Below are 17,156 nucleotides of genomic sequence, written 5' to 3' on the forward strand. Positions count from 1 at the left end.
CCGCCGCCAATCTCTTCTTCTTTCTCTGCTCTCGCGCTCTAGGGTTTTCAACTCCGCTATGCCGCTCAACCTCTGCACGAGAATAGGGTTTCCCTTTTATAGGGAAACCCTAGGTCAAACAGCGAGATCCAGTTGTCTCCAGCTGGATCCCACAACTCAAACAGGCGAGCTCCTCTTTAGGCGAGCACCATAGGCGACAGGCGAGTTCTCCTCCAGCTGGCGTCCACTCACGAGCGGCGAACTCGTGATCATACAGGCGAGCATGAATCTCGCCTTCTTCCACTCGCCTTCAACCCGCCAGCAGGCGAACTCGAATCGGCGGCGACCCGACCTCGCTATCAGGCACGCAGACGACCCACGACCTAACAGGCGAGTTCCATCCTCGCCTTCAAACCCTCGTCGCATGTTCAACCTCGCCTGAACTACTTCGCCCTCTTGTTCAGGTGAGTTCTTCTACAAATCTCCACCTCAGTGAAGTTTTCCTAAAACTGAGCCGACACCAACCAAACTAAATGTCCCACTTGTTGCATTCAGTACAAAGTGAAATAATTCACGACAACGGACTCAATCCATAACAAGTCACGAACCCAAATGAGAATGAGACCACTCTCCAAACGTCGGTATCTACTCACCAAATCGGCTGCATCATAAATGACTACCTACATATCCTCTTGCTCAAGGAATCAAGTCTAGTTCATCCAACGGCCTCCAAAGGCCCTCAATCAACTAGAAGAGTTCTCAACTCTTCACCAACAAATCTGCGGCTGATAGAACTCCAAATGGCCCCAAATTGTAATGAACCAAACACCTCCACCTGAGGTGAACCAATGGCCATATTCAACCTACGTCTACCAACTGAACTCGAATCAACCAACTCATCATCTGCATCCAAATCCAAATGATCCCCAACATGTGTCACTTCAACTGGAATCCCAAACGATGCAGTATGATTTGGAGTATGTGGAGTAATCTCCACCCAATATAGAGTAGCATCACTCTCTACCTACTACGATGTCCCAACGATCTGATCAACACTCTTCACCTGTCGAGAGTCAAATGTGACGTACCTGCTCAGAACAAAAATCAGAAGCTCCCAACTGATAGCCAAACGAGCCTCTGAATCCCAAATGTGCAATCGGATCAAATTTCACATCCACGATGTGACAAAATGCTGGGTAACCAAACATCCGACGTAACCCAAAATCTGAAGCAGCTCCACCAGATCCAAAATCTCTAAACGCAGCAGTTGGCAACATATGCATAAGATGGCCCAAACATGTCGTAGCCCGAACACCAAAGCTAATACTCGACATCAAACGCCGATTCTCCTCCAGAAAGAAACAGCTCACTAAATCTGTCATCTCATCTCATCGTCCCAATGTTTCCTCTCTAATGAAGTATTTCAAATTGCTATGAGCTCGGTACAAATGCAGAAAAGAACAACAGATTGCCTTTTTACCAATACACTTCCTTAAACTGTTGTTGACTACTAGGATTTCAAACCAACGGGACTTGATTGCAACCACAAATGCCTAGTATAATCCCCAACATAGAAAACCAAATATCGATTACCTCCCAATGATGCTTCCTTAGAAAGCCCTCAAATGCCTAAATGAATACCACCTACAAGACCCCTCGATCGATGGATAGAAGTGTCAAACTCTACCTCGGTCTTCTTGGTCATACCAACGTACTCAAAGGACTTCAATCTGTAGGTCAAAACACTCCTCAACAATCTATGCATGACATAGCCAATCAAATACCCCAGCATCAAACAATGCCACAGTCTAGCCCCCAAAGAAGTCGTCATCTCTCTGTCAATCACTGTGCTCCCAAGCAAATAATACAAATTGCTCCTTCTAACGCCCTTTATCACAATCATGAACCCCAATATGACCTTCAAACGTGCATCCACCAAGGTCACTCTATAGCCTGTTGCCTCCAAAGCTCCAATTGAAATGATGTTCTTCTTCAACTGAGGAATGAACCTCACTTCATCCGATTTCTGAATCACCCCGTCACTTATCCGAATATGAATGGTACCAATACCACCAATAGGGTATTCGTAATCATTACTCATAAGCACGATATCCCCTCTTTCTAACTCCTGAAAGCTGGAGAACCAATCCCTTCTAGGGCAAATATGGTAAGAAGCACCAGAATCCAACATCCACTCAGTGAAGTTGGCAACACAAACTGATGGTAGTGCAGATAACGAGTAGCCCGAATAATCCAAATCTGAATTGTTGCCCCTAACCCTAGCAACATTCACCTCTAAAGCTTGGAAAGCTTTTTCCCTATTCTTCCCGGCTCGATCTGTCAACTTTGGGCATTCGGCTTTCCAATGTTCATCCTCTTTACAAAAGGCATACTGATTCCTACAAACTCTAGAATGTGCCCCTTTAGACTGTGACCTCCTACCACGGTTTGGACTCTTTGCTCTTACGACCAATGCCCCCGCTACAGACTCAACAGAAGTCTCCTTATCTTTCTTTCGAAGCTGATAATTCACAAGTGCAGCGGTGACCTCACTATACGAAAGAGATACCTTCCCATTATTTCTTTCGAAGCTGATAATTCACAAGTGCAGCGGTGACCTCACTATACGAAAGAGATACCTTCCCATTAATAAGAGTAAGAACGAAAATTCACAAGTGCAGCGGTGACCTCACTATACGAAAGAGATACCTTCCCATTAATAAGAGTAAGAACGAATGGCTCATATTCCATGTCAGGCAAGGAACTCAACAACATCAACGTCTTATCCTCATCTTCAATCATCATATCTACATTCGCCAAATCCGTTAGAAGCTTCGTGTAGTGGTTCATGTGATCACTAATAGAGGTCTCATTCTTCAATTGAAAGCGATAAAGCCTCATCTTCAAATGCAAGCGATTTTTAACGATCTTCGTTAAATACTTTCTCTCTAGGACCTCCCAAATCTTTTTAGCCGAAGTCTCATTCATCACATCATATTTTAGATCTTGAGTGAGACAAAACCTAATCACACCACACGCCGTTCTATTCATCTTCTTCCAAACCCTCTCATCAATGTCGTCCGGTTTCCCGTCCGACTCCAACGTATCTTCCAAATTTTGCGCGTTGAGTGCATCCAAGACTTCGCATCGCCAAAGTTCAAAATTGTTAGTGCCATTAAACTTCTCCACATCTATCTTTATAGAGTGGATATTCAAACTTTGGATGATCTTTATACACCGGAAGAACCCTCCATAACTCCTTCTTTCTCAAACATCTATCTCAAGGCACCAACAACCAATGCGGAACAAACGAAGAATAGATCCAAACTGATAAAGAGAAATTTTTACCTCCAACTAAAACTCTAACAAGAGCCTCCAAAAGATCTCACTTCCACACGATGGTAGACAAGATCACCAATAGTAAAAATCCCATATTTATCATCAAACGAAATCCTAGACGAACTTCCAAAGGTATCTACTCCTCCAAATAGCCCAAGCGTAGCCAGGAGTTCTGATACCAATTGTTGTGCGCAGCGGAACCGTAGGCACACAATTACAAACAAGATTGGAACACTAATCAACAACCAAAACAAGTATCACAAATGCAAGACACCAGATTTTACGTGGTTCGGTAAATCTGCCTAAATCAACAACCAAAACAAGTATCACAAATGCAAGACACCAGATTTTACGTGGTTCGGTAAATCTGCCTATGTTCACGGGAGCAGCACAATAATTTTTTATTAATAACAATAAATTACAAATAAGAGAGAGGATCTCAAACTTGAGATCTCTCAAACAAATAGCAATTGATTTTAATCTAAAATCAATGCTCAAACACACACTCTCTCTATTAACTCAAATCCCCAATTAATATTCACTAACCCCTTCTCAGCAATAAATGAGAACAGGGACAGATGAGAACAAAAATCGAAAGTCCTCAAATTGTAGAGAACGGAAGCACGGGAAATTCCCGTCGCCAATCTCTTCTTCTTTCTCTGCTCTCGCGCTCTGGGGTTTTCAACTCCGCTCTGCCGCTCAATCTCTGCACGAGAATAGGGTTTCCCTTTTATAGGGAAATCCTAGGTCAAACAGCAAGATCCAGTTGTCTCCAGCTGGATCCCACAACTCAAACATGTGAGTTCCTCTTCAGGCGAGCACCGCAGGTGACAGGCGAGTTCTCCTCCAGCTGGCGTCCAATCACGAGCGGCGAACTCGTGATCATACAGGCGAGCAAGAATCTCGCCTTCTTCCACTCGCCTTCAACCCGCCAGCAGGCGAGCTCGAAGCATACGACCCGCGACCCAATAGGCGAGTTCCATCCTCGCCTTCAAACCCTCGTCGCCTGTTCAACCTTGCCTGAACCACTTCGCCATCTTGTTCAGGTGAGTTCTTCTACAGCCATTTATAATTTTTTTTTCAATGCGTAATTCTAGGAGATTTCTAGATAGTTTATCTACACAATTAAAAATATTCACGGAAGACGCGCCATCATTTTTTTCTTCAGAATCACATAGTTGAAGAATTACAGGAAATCAGTAAAGGAATCAGCAGGTAGAAGCCAGACAGATCAGCGGTCGACCGCCGTGGTCGACCGCCAACGTGCACAAAGCCTACTGGGAATCGGAGCTGGTGGGGCGACTGTAATGGATTTAACTCTCGGGACTGAGATTCGGTCGACCACCGCGGTCGACCGCGAGACCTGCGTGTCCGCCCGCCCCGGTCGACCGTCGATATTTCTAGGCTGGGCTTTAGTTTTTTGACCCGATTCGTTTTGTAAGTTATATATATCCCTAAACCTGATTTGTTAGGGTTAAGCAAGGATGATTTTGAGCTGCTGAAAGGGGATTTCTAGGGCTTCTATTGTTGGAGTCTATTGGAGAGATCAAGTGGTCTTGTAAGAGGGTTTTGGGTAAGATTTGTAACCCTAATTTGCATTCCCCTTGATTTTCATTAGTAAAGCTTCCCCCTCATTGCCCCGTGGACGTAGGCACATTGCCGAACCACGTATATCTTGAGTTCTTGCTGTGATTGGTTAGCTTGTGTTCAATTGTGATCTATTGTAGTTCTTGTGTGTGCTTTTGTATTTGTCTAATCGGGCTTCCGCGGCGCACAACAAGTGGTATCAGAGCTCCGGGTTGGATTTGGGAGTTTTGTTCGAAGGATTCACTGTTGGATTCTTAAGCAATGCTAGTTCAAGTGCTACTAGTACATCGGGGTCGGCGTTGACAAAGGCGATCCAAAATTTGAGCATCAATAACACTAAAATTGATGTCCCAAAGTTCGACGGCAAGATTAACTTCGGTTTATGGAGGTGTCAAGTAATGGACGCCTTAGATGAACAAAATTTAGAGGATACTCTTGAGTTTCAAGAGAAACCCGAGGAGATTGATGATAGGGTTTGGAAGAAAATACACAGTAGGGCTTGTGGGGTTATTCGGCCATACTTAACGCCGGATCTTATCTATGATGTGATGAATGAGACGTCAGCAAAGAGATTGTGGGAAATGCTCAATGAAAAATATTTGACGAAGAGCATTGAGAATCGGCTTCACTTGAAGAAAATGTTCTACCAATTCAAGATGAAGAGGGGAGTTTCCATTCGGGAGCATGTTAAGAACTTCACAAAGCTAATTTCAGATATGGCCAATGAAGATATCATAGTGGAGGATGAAGATAAGGTGATGTTATTATTGTGTTCGTTATCGGATGATGAATTTAGTACTTTTGTTCTCACTATGATAAATGGGTGAACTACAGTTAGCTACAAGGAGGTGACCTCGGCATTGGTGAATTATGAGCTGAGGAAGAATGATTATGAGCCCTTCGAGAAGGCATCGGGTGATGCATTAGCAGTTCGTGGCCGTAGTCCAAACCGTCAAAGGTTCAACCGCTCAAAATCAAAGAATAGGGGTGGCCATAAAAGTGTTGGTAGAAATCAATGTGCCTTTTGCAAAGAAGAGGGACATTGGAAGAATGAATGCCCAAAGTTAAAGGATAGAGCCGGGAAGCAAAGGGGGAAAGCTGTACAAGCTTCAGAGGTGAATGTTGCCAAGGTTGTTGGCGACACTTCAGATTCGGATTCTTCCGGTTATTCTTGTCCCGCACTGCCGTCTGTTTGTTATGCCAACTCTACGGAGTGGATGCTTGATTCGGGAGCTACATTTTACATTTGCCCTAAGAGGGATTGGTTTACCAACTTTGAGGAGTTGGAGAGAGGAGACATGGTGCTCATGGGGAACGATCACGTTTGTGCTATTAGTGGGATTGGCTCAGTCAGAATCAGAATGCATGACGGGGTGACTAGGGAATTGAAATAAGTGAGGTTTGTGCCGCAGTTGACGAAGAACATCATTTCTCTTGGGACTTTGGAGGCATCCGGCTATAGAGTGATCTTAGAAGATGCTAGTTTGAAGGTCATGAAGGGGTCCATGGTGGTGATGCGAGGTGTCAGAGAAAATAACCTATACTACTTGAAGGGCAAGACAGTTACAGGGGGTCTGGCTGCTTCTATCACCACAAAGGAGGACACTACCACACTATGGCACATGAGGCTTGGACACACAGGTGAAAAGTCCCTACAGTCATTGGCAAAACAGGGGCTATTAAAAGGTGTAAAGACCTGCAAGATGGAGTTGTGTGAGCATTGCATTCTTGGGAAGAAGACTAAAGTGACGTTTGGCACCGTAATTCACAACACCCAAGGTATATTAGACTACATTCACACAGATGTTTGGGGCCCTTCTAAGCACACATCGCTTGGTGGGGAAAATTATTTTGTTACTTTCATTAATGACTATTCCAGGAGGAATTGGGTATATACCATGAAGCATAAACATGAGGTCCTGGATATATTTGTGGAGTGGAAGAAGAAAGTGGAGCTGCAGACAGGTAGAAAGGTGAAGACTCTTCGTTCAGACAATGGTGGAGAGTATAAGAGTGATCTATTTCTGCAGTTTTGCCGGGATCACGGCATTAGAAGACACTTCATAGTTAGAGAGACACCGCAACAGAATGAGGTGGCAGAGAGGTTGAACCGTACCTTGCTGGAGAAGGTGTGATGTATGATGACGCAGAGTGAATTGGCTAGATCTTTTGGGTCGAGGCGTTAGTTTATGCGAACCATCTCGTTAACAGGTTGCCGTGCACTGTGATAGAGGGGAAGACCCCTAGTGAGTGTTGGTCTGATTCTGTGGCTAATGATTATGAGACTCTTCGGATATTTGGGTGTCCAGCTTATTTCCATGTTAGTGATGGGAAGTTGAATCCGAGAGCGAGGAAGGCTATCTTTGTGGGATTCAGAGAATGTGTCAAAGGCTTTAAATTATGAGATCCACAAGACAAGAAGATGGTCATTAGTAGAGATGTCACATTTGATGAGGCGTATATGATGAAACCTCGAGTTCCTCAGCAGGTGGAGGAAGATCAGACAGGAATGATATCGCAGCAGGTGGAGGATGATGTGACTCCACCCACTCCAGTCAGCACTGTGTCCATTGAGACTCCTACAGAGGTGGCACTGGAAGGAGATGAGATGACAGTCGGGCATTTGGAGGATACAGTTGATGGTGAGGCTCAGGAGCAGGGTCATGCTCAGGGGTCCATTGTAGCAGACAGACCGAGGAGAGAGATTCATCGGCCAGCTAGATACGATGATGTCATGGTGGCATATGCTTTATCTGTGGAGGTCGTTGATGATTTTATTCCTGCCACATTCAGGGAGGCAGAGTCCAGCTCTGATTCCGTTAGGTGGAGGAATGCTATGGAGGAGGAGATGCAATCTCTTCAGAAGAACGACACTTGGTAACTTGCACAGCTACCTAAGGGTAAAAAAGCTATTGGTTGCAAGTTGGTGTATGCTAAGAAGGAGGGATCTTCTATTGGGGACATTCGGTTCAAGGCCAGATTGGTTGCCAAGGGATATGCACAGCTTGAGGGCGTTGATTACAACGAGGTGTTTTCACCCGTTGTGAAGCATTCGTCGATTCGGATACTATTGGCATTTGTGGCACAGCTGGACTTAGATTTGGTCCAAATGGACGTGAAGACGGTCTTTCTACATAAAGACTTAGATGAGGAGATCTACATGACACAACCTATGGGGTTTAAAGCTGCAGGAAGGGAAAATTTAGTGTGCAAATTGATGAAATCTCTTTACGGACTGAAGCAATCACCGTGACAGTGGTACAAGAGATTTGATAGCTTTATGATTGGCCGAGGGTACACAAGGAGCCTTTATGACCCGTGCATTTATATGCACAAGCTACATGATGGTGAGCACATATATTTTCTTTTATATGTTGACGATATGCTTATTGCTTCTAGGAATTCTTCGGCTATTCGAAAGTTGAAAGATGAGCTGTCATCTGAGTTTGAGATGAAGGATCTTGAAGAATCAAAGAAGATATTGGGTATGGAGATCGAGAGAGACAGTGTGAAAGGGAGTTTGAAACTTACACAGAAGAGCTACTTACAGAAGATGTTGAAGAAATTCAGCTTTGATGGCAATACAAAAGCAGTTAGCACACCATTGGCTCCCCACTTCAAGCTTTCAGCGTTGATGTCACATGTTTCAGTTGAGGACAGAGATTATATGTCGAAGGTCCCATACGCCAGTGTAGTAGGTAGCTTGATGTATGCGATGGTGTGTACGAGGCCAGATTTGTCACAGGCCGTGAGCATGGTATCGAGATACATGCAAGACCCCGGGAAGGGTCATTGGGAGGCCGTGAAGTGGATTCTACGGTATGTTTGAGGCACCGTGGATGTTGGTTTAGTGCTCCAGAAGGATGAGAATGATGGACATGATTGTATTGGATATGTGGATTCAGATTATGCTGGAGATCTTGACAAACGCCGGTCTACTTCAGGTTATGCTTTTACATTAGCAGGTGCACCTGTATGTTGGCGTTGCACGCTTCAGTCCACAGTGGCTCTCTCTACTACAGAGGCAGAGTATATGGCAGTTACTGAAGCTATTAAGGAAGCTCTATGGTTACGTGGATTATTGGAGGACTTGGGGATCGCTCAGGAGACTATTCGGATATATTGTGATAGCATGTCGGCTATCTATTTGGCGAAGAACCAGGTTTATCATGCGCGCACGAAGCACATAGATGCCAGATTCCACTTTGTACGGGACGTTTTGGATGATGGAGACGTCATATTAGAGAAGGTCCACACGAATGACAACCCTGCAGATATGTTGACCAAAGTTGTTTTAGGAGTAAAATTTGGTCATTGTTTGAAGCTTTTGAACATCCTTCAGTGCGGAGGCCTTTGGAGGCCATTTGGGTGAACTACGTTCGGCTTGATTCCTTGGGCAAGAGGATACGTAGGCAGTCTTTCAGATGCAGCCGGTATGATCAGTTGATTCAGATGGGAGGGAGAGATCGCGTTTCAGCTCTAGATTGGTTCCCTGACTTGTTGAGGGACTATTGGATGATTTGGTATCGGCTCAGTTTTTTTTTGTGGAAACATTCGTCGAGGTGGAGAATTAAAGAATTACAGGAAATCAGCAAAGGAATCAGTAGGTAGAAGCCAGACAGATCAGCGGTCGACCGCCACGGTCGACCGCCAACGTGCACAAAGCCTACTGGGAATCGGAGCTGGTGACGGTCGACCGCCGCGGTCGACCGCGGGCGACTGTAATGGATTTAACTCTCGGGACTGAGATTCGGTCGACCGCCGCGGTCGACCGTTGATGTTTCTGGGCTGGGCTTCAGTTTTTTGACCCGATTTGTTTTGTAAGTTATATATATCCCTAAACCTGATTTGTTAGGGTTAAGCAAGGGTGATTTTGGTTGCTGAAAGGGGATTTCTAGGGCTTCTATTGTTGGAGTCTATTGGAGAGATCAAGTGGTCTTGTAAGAGGGTTTTGGGTAAGATTTGTAACCCTAATTTGTATTTCCCTTGATTTTCATTAGTAAAGCTTCTCCATCCTTGCCCTGTGGACGTAGACACATTGCCGAACCACGTATATCTTGAGTTCTTGTTGTGATTGGTTGGCTTGTGTTCAATTGTGATCTACTGTGGTTCTTGTGTGTGCTTTTGTATTTGTCTAATCGAGCTTCCGCGGCGCACAACAATAGTTACACATAATGAGTCAACCCTTTATTATGATAATTATGTATTTTATTCAAACATATAAATAATCACGCAACCTAACTGAAGGCATTGTGAGTCAAACATCAATAATGAAGGATTTAGATTTATCCAATGAGCTTTATCTAGCTGATATAGCATTTTTTTTTCTTGATAATTTTTTGACTAGAATTTTCTTCCTGCACTGAAGGGACATTAAGTATTGAATCTACCCATACCAAGTTATGGGCCTTTACCACTAAAAGGAAGTTTTGCATCTAAAATCTTCAGCATTAAGAACAAAGAAATGACAAAAAGAGATATGTCTGCTCAGAAAAAAGTTGAACATATGTCTATGATGAAATTTTCTTGGTAGCTAATCAAGAGGATGAGGTTGATGTTACTTGCGTGCGTCAACCACAAACAACCAAACCTACATCTTTGGAGACATTGACTATGTCTCAATCCTCAACAACAAAGAACAAAATCCTTTACCCTTTTCCCCCCCATCCAGTTCCATCAAGGGTCGTCTCCTTTTCTACAAAAATAAATAAATGGATAAATAAATAAAAATTGAAAAAAAATGGAGGTCATCTCCTTGAATTGGACCACAAATTCTACATAAAACCAATAATTTGCAAAATCCCTTGAGAGGATAAAGTAAGGTCTCAAGAGTATATTCAGTTGTGTGGCTGCTGGTTGACCTGTTGTCTTCATCCTCATGAGATGTCTTCTGAATATTATTCACTCAAAACTTAACAAATAAACGACGCAAACCTATAATGCACAAATAAACCACATCCTCGATCACACAAAGTTATAATGATCATAAGAGAAACCATTCATTTAGTTAAACAGTGTAGATTTCTCAATAGAAGTTAATAAAAGAAGACATACGCATTCCCTTTTTTGCCCCCCAAAAGTACAAAATTAGAATAAAATTACAGGTATCTGTCTTGTTGGTCTTCAACTTGCTTGATGCTGAAGACGAACCCTATCTCTTACCTTGTTACTGTTGGATTTAAATCTAATTAAATCTAATTATGGATACATATGATTATTTAATGTATATTGCTATCTTTAAGGATAACCCACTTAAAGTGATCAATCAATTTGGGTTAATGGGTATTTAAATAAATCATGGGGTTATATGTGCAGATACCAGGTTGTAATTATAATTTGATGAGGGGTCAAATTACAAATGTACAACACCTATATATATGGGGTTATGGTCCCTAATCTAGGGTTAGCCACTTTCATTCTCTTATCCCCATCTAAAGAGAGTCAAAAGGGAGAAACCCTAAGATTAGAAGATCATCAAAACTCTAACTCAGATTTAAGTTATGGGTTCAGGTATAAGCTTCCGCTCTTAATGTTTATTCTCTATGATTTAATCACGATTAAGTCTTACAAGTGGTATCAGAGCCACCCATGATTAATTCTTAGGGGTTTAAGTTTCTAAAAATTGGGTTTTTTGATCTTAAATCTCTATTTTTCAGAATTGTTCACGAATGAACAGTAAAAGATTCGATTTTGTTGGTTTTTTCTATCGAATTTTGGGATCTATAGCACTCATGAACTGTAAAGTTCATATTTTTTTTGGTTTGATTCCATTTTGAAGCTTGGATCTGAATGATTGAGTTCAAAATCGACAGAAAAATTGGGTTTTTTGTTTTGGTTCGTCGACTTTCTCCAACTGCTCGTCGGAGTTATATCGACGGCGGCCCCACAGTCAGTGGTGGCGGCGGTTTTTCAGAACGAAACCCTAAGGGGTGTTCGTTAGCTACAGCCCAAGCGGCGGCGCTTCAGTTCTGAACCCTAACGGGTGAAAGAAGACTTAGGGCTTGAGGACTTACCAGTTCTCAGGCGAACTTCGGTTGGTTTCAGCGAACCTCACGTTCGAACAAATTTCAGTGAACCTCATGTTTAAATTTCAGCGAACCTCGCGTTCGAACAATTTTACCGAACCTCGTGTTCGAATTCAGTGAACCTCGGGTTCAACTCAAGTGAGCTCGAACCTCGTTGTAGGCAAGCTCGACGTTCGGATCTTAGGCAAACCTCGGATTCGAAATCAAGACTCAGATCTATTCGACCTTCGTCGGCTCATTTGGGAAGCTCAAGAGAGCCTCGTGCTCGTTCTCATGTGAGCCTTGTGCTCAATTCAGCGAGCTCGACGCTCGGATCTCAAGAGAGCCTCGATCCTTCGAAGTTCAGGCGAGCCTCGTGCTCATTCTTAGGCGAACTTCGAGGGCGAACTTCGTGCTCGTCTTCAAGTGGAGCTTCGGCTTTGGTTCCTTCGAAGGCGAGGCTGAGTATTTTCTTTGTCTTGTCGGCTAAGGAACGAAAGGTCTGGCTTTGATTTTGGGCACACTCTCTCTTTCCCGTCGAGTGAAAGAAGAGAGCTGCAATGGAGACTTTTTTGAGTTAGGGCACAACCCACTTAAAACATTCAGTTTTGGGAAGGTTATGGGCTATCAATCTAAACTTAGGAATTAATTGAATTTTTTCTATTAAATTCAACTTATGGACCTGAATTAATTTGTTTCAGGCCAAGCCCACTTAAGCTTCTTATGGTGTTAGGCCTGGACTTGAATTTTTCGAATTAAGTCTATTTGGTTATGGGCCTACACTTAATATAAGCATGGTCTAACCTAAGTTGTGGGCCTTAATTTGTTTTGAGCCCTCATTAAGTTATGAAAATTTTATTTAAATTGTTTAATTTAAATTGAATTTGGTAGTTAATCAATTATTTAATTCAAATAATATGACACTAAGATATTAAATTTTGTCTCTCATTCCAAATGATTAATTGAAACAAGATGTTGTCAAAGTGACATCTCTTGTATAGATTGATCATGAGGGGTATTAGATGGTTGTGTGTATCTTTTCGTGTAAATATTTAATCGGCCCAAAGGAATATTAAAATTATTTAGACTGCATACACATCTGTGATGATAAATGTGTGACAATTATAAGGTTTACATGTGAATAATGAATCGATCCAAAGATAGTTTCATTATTTGACATGAGTTGTTGTCAATGTTTGATCATTGCAACAAGGTATCACTTGTAATTAATATTACTGTCCAAAGACTTGATATTAATGTTGTGTCAGATATCTTAAGATGGGATTTGTCATTATTTGAATTTTATTGATTACTAATTATGGTTAGTAATGTGAGTATCTTTTGTTTATTTCAGCTAATGCATCTGCTGCAATAATTTCTGCTAATATCAACCCAATTCACATGCTTAATGGGATTAATTTCAAGGTTTGGAAAGAGAACATATTAATTGTTCTTGGCTGCATGGATCTAGACCCTGCATTAAGATCTGAACAACATCAACATCTCAATGTGGATAGCACTCCTGATGCAAAGAAGGAGTATGAGAAATGGGAGCGTTCAAATCGCATGAGTCTTATGATCATTAAGCGCGGCGTTCCGAAAGCCTTCAGGGATATAGAATCCGAAGGGATTACTAATATCAAAGATTTTCTTGCCGAAATTGAGAAACGTTTTGCGAAAAACGATAAGGTAGAAACAAGCACACTTTTAGCTCGCTTGATTTCAATGAAGTATAAGGGCAAAGGAAATATCAGGGAGTACATTATAGAATTGTCTCATATTGCTTCAAAACTTAAGATACTTAAACTCGATCTCTGTGATGAGTTATTAGTGTATCTGGTTTTGTTGTCTCTTCCTGCATAGTTCAGTCAGTTCAAGGTCAGTTATAACTGCCAAAAGGAGAAATGGACTCTAAATAAGCTTATTTCATACTGTGTGCAAGAAGAAGACACGTTGAAGCAAGATAAGACAGAAAGTGCTCATTTGGCTTATGCATCTAAGGATAAGGGCAAAAAAAAAAAGAATGATAATGAAGCTGCTAAGGGTCCAGTTCAGAAAAAACAACATAAGGATAATCAGGGTTGTTTTTTCTGTAACAAGCCTGGACACGTAAATAAGGATTGTATCAAATATCACTCCTGGCGTGCTAATAAGGGTACGTTCCTTACTTTGGTCTGTTCTGAGTTTAATTTAGCTTCAGTACCTATAAACACTTGGTGGTTGGACTCTGATGCTACTACTCGCATAAGTGTTTCTATGCAGGGTTGCCTGAGCTACCGAAAGCCAAGTGATATTAAAAGACACATCTTTGTGGATGGCGGTCAATCGGTAGATGTGAAAGCAATTGGGCACTTCAGGTTGCTACTAGGAACTGGTTCATATTTGGATTTAAAAGAGATTTTTGTAGTACCATCTTTTAGACAAAATTTGATTTCAGTTTCTGTATTGGACAAATCGGGTTATTCTTATTCATTTGGAAATAATCAATTTAGTTTATCTTTTAATTCAAATATTGTGGGAACTGGTTACTTGAGTATTTATGACAACCTATATTTGCTCGATACAATTGCTTCTTATAATGAATCCTTGCATGTGGAATCACGTGGTACTAAGCGTAAATTAAATAAGGAAAATTCGGCGACATTATGACATAAGCGCTTGGGTCATATCTCAAAAGGTAGAGTTGAGCGTCTTATGTCTAACGGCATTTTGGATTCCCTCGACTTTTCAGATTTCAACGTATGTGTTGTATGTATCAAGGGAAAACAGACCAAATTTAAGATATTAGGCGCCAAAAGATCTTCAGACGTCTTAGAATTGATACATACAGATATTTGTGGACCATTCCTTATGGTATCTTGGAATGGTCAATAATATTTTATATCATTCATAGACGATTACTCACGTTATGGGTACCTATATCTCATTCATGAGAAATCTGAGTCTCTGGATATGTTCAAAGCCTATAAAGCTGAAGTTGAGAATCAACTCAACAAAAGAATTAAAACCGTCAGATCTGATTGTGGTGATGAGTACTACGGCAGATATGATAGTTCAGGTGAACAACGTCCAGGACCATTTGCTAGATACCTAAAGAAATACGGTATAGTCCTACAGTACACAATGTCGGATTCACCTAGCATGAATGGTGTAGCTGAAAGACGAAACAGAACTCTTAAGGATATGGTAAGAAGTATGATTGCTCATTCTTCTTTAACAGAGTCACTCTGGGGAGAAGCAACTCTTAAGGATATGGTAAGAAGTATGATTGCTCATTCTTCTTTAACAGAGTCACTCTGGGGAGAAGCACTAAAGACAACAGCTTACATTCTGAATAGAGTACCAAGTAAAGTAGTTGCTAAAATACCTTATGAGCTTTGGACTGGTCGAAAGCCCAGTTTAAAGCACTTATATATTTAGGGATGTCCAGCTAAGACAAGGCCTTATAGGCCAAATAAAAAGAAATTAGACTCCAAAACAGTTAGCAGCTACTTTATTGGGTACTCTGAACGCTCTAGGGGCTATAAGTTTTATGATCCCACACTCAGAAATATTTTTGAGATGGGAACAATAACATTCTTTGGGGATGTTGAGTTTGGGGGAGAAATAAGGTTAGAGACATTGCTTTTGAGGAGGAATTGGCTTCAGATCCAATGCATACAGTTACTTTTGATAATATTCAGGTTACTATACATGTTGTTGCTCAAGAAGTAAATCTGGAACCTCAAGATGACTATGTTGAACAACTCCCTGTTCCAGAAGAACATACTCAACAACCTCAAGAACCAGTGCCATTAAGGAGATCCACGAGAGAAAGAAGAAATATTATTTCGGATGATTATATTGTATTTCTCTAAGAACATGAGGAAAGTAATGGAATGTTGAAAGATGATCCAATCAACTTCTCTCAGGCCATGAAAAGTTCTAACTCTCAATAGTGGATTGATGCCATGAATAAAGAGTACAAGTCTATGTAAGACAATAAGGTTTGGGAACTTGTCTCATTGCTAGAAGGTGCAAAATCAATTGGTTGTAAATGGATATTTAAAACCAAGCGGGATGCAAATGGTAATGTGGAGAGGTATAATGAACGTCTTGTAGCTAAACGCTTTACTCAAAAGGAAGGCATTGATTATACAGAGACTTTCTCTCCGGTTTCATCGAAAGACATCATGGCACTTGTTACTCATTATGATCTTGAGTTATATCAGATGGATGTTAAGACTGTATTTCTTAAGGGCGACATTAATGAGATGATTTATATGGTGCAACCAGAAAACTTTGTGTCAGGAGACCCAAAGAATATGGTTTGCAAATTAAGAAAATCCATCTATGAACTCAAGCAAGCTCCTCGTCAATGGTATTACAAGTTTCAATAAATAATTATCTCGTTCGGTTTTGAGATGAACATTGTTGATGACTGTGTATATCACAAGTTTAGTGAGAGTAAGTATACTTTTCTGGTTCTGTATGTCGATGACATATTGCTTGCCACTAATGATATAGGCATGTTGTACGAAACCAATATTGCTTGCCACTAATGATATAGGCATGTTGTACGAAACCAAGAGATTTCTATCAAAGAATTTTAAGATGAAAGATCTTGGGGACGCCTCTTTTTCTATCAAAGAATTTTAAGATGAAAGATCTTGGGGACGCCTCTTTTATATTAGGAATCCAAATACATCGAAATCGTTCTCGGGGTATTCTTAGATTATCACAAAAGAGCTATATCGATAAAGTACTTAAAAGGTTTGACATGCAAGACTACAAACCAGGAGACACCCCTGTGGCTAAAGGAGACAAGTTTAATCTCAATCAGTGCCCTAAAGGCAACCTTAAAATTTAGGAAATGCAGAATATTCCTTATGCTTAGCTGTAGGAAGTCTAATGTATGCTCAGGTATGTACGCGTCCGGATATTGCGTACATTATTGGGATGTTAGGCAGATACTTAAGCAACCCTGATATGGATCATTGGATAGCAGTCAAAAGGGTTATGAGGTATCTTCAGAAAACAAAATATTATATGCTCACATACAGAAAATCAGAACTGCTGGAGGTCATTGAGTACTTTGATTCTGATTTTGCTGGATGTCAAGATAGCAGAAAGTCTACATCAGGATATATTTATATGTTAGCAGGAGGAGCTATATCATGGAAAAATATCAAACAGACACTTGTAGCTTCCTCCACTATGACAGCAGAATTTGTAGCTTGCTATGAGCCATCCAATCAGGGAATATGG

The sequence above is a fragment of the Asparagus officinalis genome, chromosome 6, assembly GCF_001876935.1.
Source record: "Asparagus officinalis chromosome 6, Aspof.V1, whole genome shotgun sequence".
In the NCBI taxonomy this organism is placed as follows: Eukaryota; Viridiplantae; Streptophyta; class Magnoliopsida; order Asparagales; family Asparagaceae; genus Asparagus; species Asparagus officinalis.